This window comes from Ostrea edulis, chromosome 10 (genome assembly GCF_947568905.1).
Source record: "Ostrea edulis chromosome 10, xbOstEdul1.1, whole genome shotgun sequence".
In the NCBI taxonomy this organism is placed as follows: Eukaryota; Metazoa; Mollusca; class Bivalvia; order Ostreida; family Ostreidae; genus Ostrea; species Ostrea edulis.
This window is the reverse complement of record NC_079173.1, coordinates 8,124,195-8,131,694: the sequence shown is the minus strand read 5'-3', so window position 1 is coordinate 8,131,694 and position 7,500 is coordinate 8,124,195. Positions and strand designations below refer to the sequence as shown.

Below are 7,500 nucleotides of genomic sequence, written 5' to 3'. Positions count from 1 at the left end.
GCATGAAAATTTGAGGACTTTGTTTGCTGAATATTGACATAGTTTAATATATTACATCATAGGGAAGCTGGTCAGTTTTAGTTTAACATTACGATTACTGCAATTTACAGATTAAAATTATTTTGCTAAAAGTAATTATTACATTTTTATCAAGTTTCAAAATGTTAGTAACAAAGCTACAAGATTTTATATGTGGGTATCAATAATATACATTTATCCCTTGTAACAATACTTTAATAATTTAAGAAAAGTTTTCCATTGCACTAAATAAGCACCTGTAACAGGAAGGGAGAAAATTCAATGGACCTAAACGGGATTCAAACCCAGGTCTTCTGAATCTCTAGTCAGGTATTCTACCAACTGACCTATCTGGCAACAACAAATGACAACAACCGAACCCGTCTGACCGCCACACATCATTATTGATTATCAAATGTCATTCATACAACTGTCTACCCTGTCACACTGAAAAGTTTGTTTAGAGAACTATATTAATTACCACCATCCCTGCATAATTTTCAGTGTTCGATTTAGAGGGAACCAGTTCCCCTCTCTGTGATAAAAAATAGAACAACAGCAAATTCAAAGTATAAGATTTAACATTATACATACAAACAAGTGCATAAAGATAAACAAATTGTTTTGTTGTTATTTATTGATTTATTATAACTAACATATAATACTATCTAGAATGACCCATAAAAGTAACATAAAAAGCTTCAAAACCCTGGAGTCTCGGCCCCGACTAAATCCTTGATCCACCACTGGATTTAGGTATGCATCACTTGGGGGCATTTGATGACCACTCAGTTAAGTTGTTGTCAGTGATTACCAGGTAGTTATTTTAGCCAACGAATTTGATGAGGTCATTTAACCTGCAGACATTTATACCAATGCAAGATTCAAACACATATTGTTGAAGAGTATAATTATACTAGTGTAGCGGTCAGCCGGGTTCGATCGCCGTTAGCCAGTTAGCTCACTTGACTAGAGAATTCAGGGGGCCTGGGTTCGAATCCCGGTCTGGTCCGTTGCATTTTCTCCCTTCCTGTTACACTAGTATTTAATTCTTACCAACAATAAAATTCATTTATATTAAAATATACTTATTCATATCAAAATGATAATTGGTTATTTTTTTGTATAATAACAAGATTTTAAAAAACCCAACCTGGTTTAAAATTTGACTGAAATTTTGATTTTATTGTAGGTGATAAGTAATAGAAATGTAATTCCATAACCATGAGAAACAGTTATCAATGCATAAAGGTATTTTGATACAAAAATATTTTATATTTGACCTTTGTCTGCAATAAATTTCTTCTAAACTATAGTTTTCCAAACTGTTGCAGTAAATACTGGCATTTGGAAGTAGACTTATATCTATTCGTGTAGAATAATCCATACTGAACTCTGTACCACTAAATGAAATAATGATGATTTTTTTTCATTCTCCTGTAAATTGAAGATAACATGGAAAGTACACATAATTGTACCAAAATGATACATGTATCTAAGGCTTAGTCCAAGATTAGGACTGTAGTATACACACATGATTTAATTTCAATTGTAATATGCAATTTCATTGGCCCAAGGAAATGTTTAAGGAATCAGTAAATTGGTTTGATTTATTGATATATACCCCTAAAAAACACCGAGCTGGAACTACTTTGTGTCAACTGAAGAAATGGCTACATTTTACCTGCTATTTGATTTGTCAGAAATGGAAAACCTGAAATACAAAGACTGGAATTTGCTTGAAAGCATTTTAAACTCAGATTACAGGGACTTATCAACTTATTGTTTTCTGTTGTTTTACTTTCCTTTGAAAACTTTCACTCATATTGAGAGGAAAGTCTGAAGCTTCAGGTCCAAAACTAAAAATATCTAAATCTGTCACAGAAGAAATTGTCTATACTCCAGGACAGAAAAACAGTCAACTTCAACAAAAAGAAGTACTAGTCTAAGGAAGTAAAATCATTTCCGGGTATGTGAAATTAAAAAAAAAATACTATACTCATCTGTTTATCATTTTACATTTACCCAGATTGGGACTTGAACCCAATTCCCTCATGTTAACATGAGTGCTTTGCCATTAAGCTATCCAGGTTTTCATTGTTTCATAAATTGATGAGTTTATATCATATTCACAAAAAATTCAGAATTTAAATAAACAGAAATTTTTGATCCTGACCCTATTGAATACCATGTGTTATCCACTCATGAGAATCTTCCACAATTTTAAGGTGTTGGCCCCCAGTTCTGGCTTTGTAAACGGAGAAGTTGCATAATGGAGCAAGTTGTATAAAGATACATATTGTACATATGAAACAAACTTTAAATTAATATGAAATATAAAGCACTTGGTTTATTGTACCATTGTATCTGAGTAAGCAAAGGTGCTTTGACCACTAAGCTATATTGGTTTTTAAAACAGATTACATTTCCAATCAATCTAATTAAAATTAGATCCTTTGATCCGCTCACGTATATCGCTACTTGTGTAGCGATATACGTGAGCGGATCAAAGGATCTAATTTTAATTAGATTGCATTTCCAATATGCAACTTAATGCAGTGAATTTATCTACAAAGGCATCACAGACACTGCCTCAATGATTCTACAAAAGAAATGTTAACAGTATGTAATACTGATTTAATACTGCTAGTTGAAATTAATAGAGCAGCCAGATGTTAATGTTGGGGTATACTACACTGACCATCACCTTTTCTGTACCCAGATATATGTATATGGGTTTGCATACCTGTAAATAAGATGCATGTATATGGGTTTGCATACCTGTAAATAAGATGCATGTATATAGGTTTGCATACCTGTAAATAAGGTACATGTATATGGGTTTGCATACCTGTAAATAAGATACATGTATATGGGTTTGCATACCTGTAAATAAGATGCATGTATATGGGTTTGCATACCTGTAAATAAGATGCATGTATATAGGTTTGCATACCTGTAAATAATGTACATGTATATGAGTTTGCATACCTGTAAATAAGATGCATGTATATGGATTTGCATACCTGTAAATAAGATGCATGTATATAGGTTTGCATACCTGTAAATAAGATGCATGTATATAGGTTTGCATACCTGTAAATAAGATGTATGTATATAGGTTTGCATACCTGTAAATAAGGTACATGTATATGGGTTTGCATACCTGTAAATAAGGTACATGTATATTATAATGTGGGTTTGCATACCTGTAAATAAGGTACATGTATATCATAATGTGGGTTTGCATACCTGTAAATAAGGTACATGTATATCATAATGTGGGTTTGCATACCTGTAAATAAGATACATGTATATGGGTTTGCATACCTGTAAATAAGGTACATGTATATGGGTTTGCATACCTGTAAATAAGGTACATGTATATAGGTTTGCATACCACGGAATACAACAAAACTATGCAACTCTTTACTGAACTCAAATTTGCAATCACAGGCAATTCTTCATGGAAAGAACTATGAAAAGAAAGCATTAAGGCAGTTTGAAACAGGGTACAATGTTGTTACAAGTGAATGTGGCCTATTTGTTTGCATGGAACACCCATTTTTAGGAGCATCTCCAGATGCCATAGTTGATAAAGATGCTGTTGTAGAAATAATGTGTCCATTTACTGGTAGGAATGAGAATGTAAAGCCTGGTCCTAATTTTAGGTATCTTATGTATGATGGGAATGGAAACATTGTTTTGAAGCAATCGAGTAATTATTTTGATCAAGTACAGGGTCAGTTGTACATTGCTAATCGTAGTTTTTGTTTCTTTGTTGTATACACATTTTGTGATTTGTTAGTACAAAAAATTTACCTTGACAGAAGTTATGTAGAGAATTCTTTGTTACCAAAACTTAAGACTTTCTTTGAAAAATATTTCAGACCATACATTGCTTCCAGGATTTAAAACAATGTAATGTAAGCAACTGTGGGTTAACTTGGACTTAATATGAGTTTCTTATCTCAACTATGTTGAATACTCAATGCTATGACTTGTATAGTTAAATGAAGGAAATGTTGTGAAATTTTTATTGTGTGAAATGTGTATTGAATGATTCATGTCAAGTTATGCAATCAGCACCACTTTTTAGCTCACCTGAGCCAAAGGCTCATTTGTCCGTTGTCTGTCGTCGTAAACTTTTCACATTTTCGACTTCTTCTTAAGAACCGCTGGGCGAATTTCAACCAAACTTGCCACAAAGCATCCTTGGGTGAAGGGCTTTCAAGTTTGTTCAAATGAAGGGCCATGTCCCTTTCAAAGGGGAGATCATCACAAAAATAGGGTGAGGTAATTTAAAAATCTTCTCAAGAACCACTGGGCCAGAAAAGCTGAAATTTACATGAAAGCTTCCCGACATAGTGCAGATTCAAGTTTGTTCAAGTCATGGTCCCCTGGGGTTGGATGGTGCCACAATAGGGGATCAACATTTTACATACAAATAGATAGGAAAAATCTTTAAATATGAGCCAAGGTGACTCAGGTGAGCTGTGTGGCCCTTGAGCCTCTTGTTCAAGAGAAGCATGTTTAGGGACTATCAATACTGGCCCCCATTACAATGTTAGCACTAGTTAATTAATTTTCAAATACACAGATTTTACCAAACTTAATTTGTAAAAAAAAAATTAAAAAAATCCAATAGCACATTTGTATGTTAATACCATTGTTTATCTACAATTTTAAAAAAAAATATACACCCCACTAGGATTTTGATGCTGCATTTTTTGAGAATATAATTTAAGTTACCACACCTATCATTATTATGTGTTCATCTCAACAGACAACCTGGCATGGTGTTTTGATAAATAAAATAATTACAACCATGACAGTTATTGTGTATTTATGCAGTTTTATTAACAATACATTTCCTTAAATTGGATAGGATGAAGCAGATAAATACAATCCTGGAACCAAGAGGAATTTTAGTGCGTGGAATTCCATGTTTCAATATCTTGGAAGCTTTTACTTAATCCAATTACCCTTTCAACATGGATTCGTTTTGATGAAATACGCCTGTCATTGACAACCTCCTGGGGTTGTAATTGTGATTTACCTTTCAAAAATGTAGGTATATTCACCATAACATCTTGACATGCAAATAAATCTTGCACCATGATCCCCGTCTGCCATAATGCTATCACCTTTATCGAACATGACATTTGTTTGATCCAAAAGACAAGATTTTTCAATGATTTGTCTATCACTAGCTGAACCACCAAAAGAATCCGATACAAAAGTGACTGCCCCCCCTAGGACTGCACCCAATCATTGTTTTAAGAGTATTTTTATGCTTGTAATAAGACCAAGTTATACTCTGACATTGGACATGGACAGGTTTTTTCTATAGGAACCTGTAGCATCTAAAATGACCCTTGTGTTAGGAAATTTTCTTTTGTGAAATCATCTGGCATGGTTTCATTGACTATTTGTTAACTGAAAATAGAAAAAATTTATCCAAGTAACAATTACCCTTGAAATTGTTGACTGACATCTTGAATAACATGGCAAGTTCGATATCATCCTTTGCTTGCCTTAATTTCATTAATGTCATGAAAAGTTTTGGGTGTAAAAGTGAACAGGTATAATTCAGCTCAAAAGCTGCCTGTCCAAGACAATGGAAAAACATCGTGAAATGGTCATAATCATCAAACCCTGTATTGTAATTTACAATTTTGTTATCAGATTGAAAATTCTCAATAGAAAATTTTTGAAAATCAAGCATAGCAATTTCACACTGAATTTCTTGATGGCAGACATTTTGTGACATGTTCTCCTCCACATCACATTCTTTTTCATAGGAATTGCTTGACACAACTTCAGTTTGACATTGAATATCAAATTCATCAAGTTGTAAATTTTTAGGTTCATTTGCAAGTGATGATGTTCTGTGTTTGTATCTCTTGCCCCTTGGTGACTCCTCTATATTCAACACATTTGATGTTTTCTTGTGACATGGAAATATTGAGGGCACTGCATTTTCTTTGAGACATGACCTGGCCCCTACAATGTATTTGAAGTCTTAGATTTTGAGACAAATATTTGTGAAATTAGTATTCCCCCCCCCCCTTTAATTGGATATTAATTAACCTTTTATCAAATCTATCTCCACTACAAATTCACATTTTTTAAACACTACAAACAGCAAATATTTTATTTGGAGAATGAACTGAAAATAACTCCCTTTAAGCTATGTTTTCTTGTATTACTCTAGTGTCTTATTAAACACCATTTGTACAATGCATTTATGTTCATGATGGAGACCTGCTCCTTCGTGTGGGGCGACTGAACCATGATAGAAGACCAGCTTCTAAGTCAGTGCACTAGGATAACAAGTCTGCCTCTTGTCTTGTGGAATGAACCAGCCATCAAAATGAAATGTATAATCTGAAATGGCAGAATAAGAACCACAAAGCAACACGAACTCATGACACAAGTGTTAAAAACGAAACAAAACTAAAATGCTTGAATATTAAAAGTATGCAATATAAAACAAAAGTGAAAAGTGATAATAACCTAATAAATCAGTCACTCGAGCGGAAATGGCTGTGGCACACAACATCGTATTTTCCTGGCTTCCACAGACGCTTAGTTCTCTCATCTATTCTCCGAACTGCCACTATCCATTTTAAACGCAATTCGGAAACCGATGGAAAATGGTGTCCTCCAGAGTTGGTGCATCCTGGTACGCAGCATATATTGTGGCATTTTATTCGCGTGAAATCGAAAATGCGAGCAAGTCACTAGTAACGTCCTTTGTAAACAATAGGAATTCAAGCGTCGCAGCGATATTAAGCGCACGTGTAACCACCTTTAGAACAGTGGCGACATCTATTGGAGTGAAATCGGCGAATGCCAATCGGAACTCCTCGAATGTCTCGCGCACTGAACATCTATGTCGATAGCTATGACGTCACAGCCTACTGCACTACGTTACGATATGCGCAAACTTCCACCAGAGTTCGTTTGCTCACAAACCAAACTCTTCCACTTAGGCATTATGGGATAGCGATTTCTTAGGCCGCGTATACTGTGACGTCACTGTAGAATGTCGAAAAAACATAACGTCAAACGTAAACAACTTTCAAAACAAGAACGTAAACATCAAGTTCATTACTTTACACAATAATTTGAACAGTCTCCCTACTTTTTAATGATATTTTGATCATTTTATGTTTAAAATAACATCCATACTTTTATATTAATGCTCTTAATATTAATATCTTCAAACTTTTAACTGCGAACTACTTCTTTAGTGTAATTTGTCTGCGTGATAATCGCGGACTCACAATATACAAATCTGTATATTGTGGTGCGTCACATAAGAGAGGTCTATTCGTAGGTGACGTAATGAGGCCTCGACGGGGAGTGTGCGATATGCGGTGAAGTATGAAGCGCGAGCTCGAGGACTTACGTACTAAGGCTACTATGTCGAGTGCGCGAGACATTCGAGGAGTTCCGATTGCGGCGAATGTTCCA

General features: G+C 34.5%; 2 protein-coding genes across 2 annotated transcripts in view; one reads left to right on the top strand and one right to left on the bottom strand.

Annotated features, from left to right (window-relative positions):
* Window positions 1-7,500, bottom strand: part of LOC125666711 (tubulin alpha-1A chain-like) — a 22,615-nt gene that overhangs the window by 4,119 nt on the left and 10,996 nt on the right. The gene's annotated exons all lie outside the window — the stretch shown is intronic.
* The window catches only part of LOC130050918 (tubulin alpha-1A chain-like), a 3,220-nt gene continuing 3,027 nt past the window's right edge, over window positions 7,308-7,500 (top strand). Inside the window, exon 1 of the mRNA XM_056151832.1 lies at window positions 7,308-7,500. This exon is cut by the window's right edge and continues 223 nt beyond it. The gene's annotated coding sequence lies outside the window, so the exon portion shown is untranslated.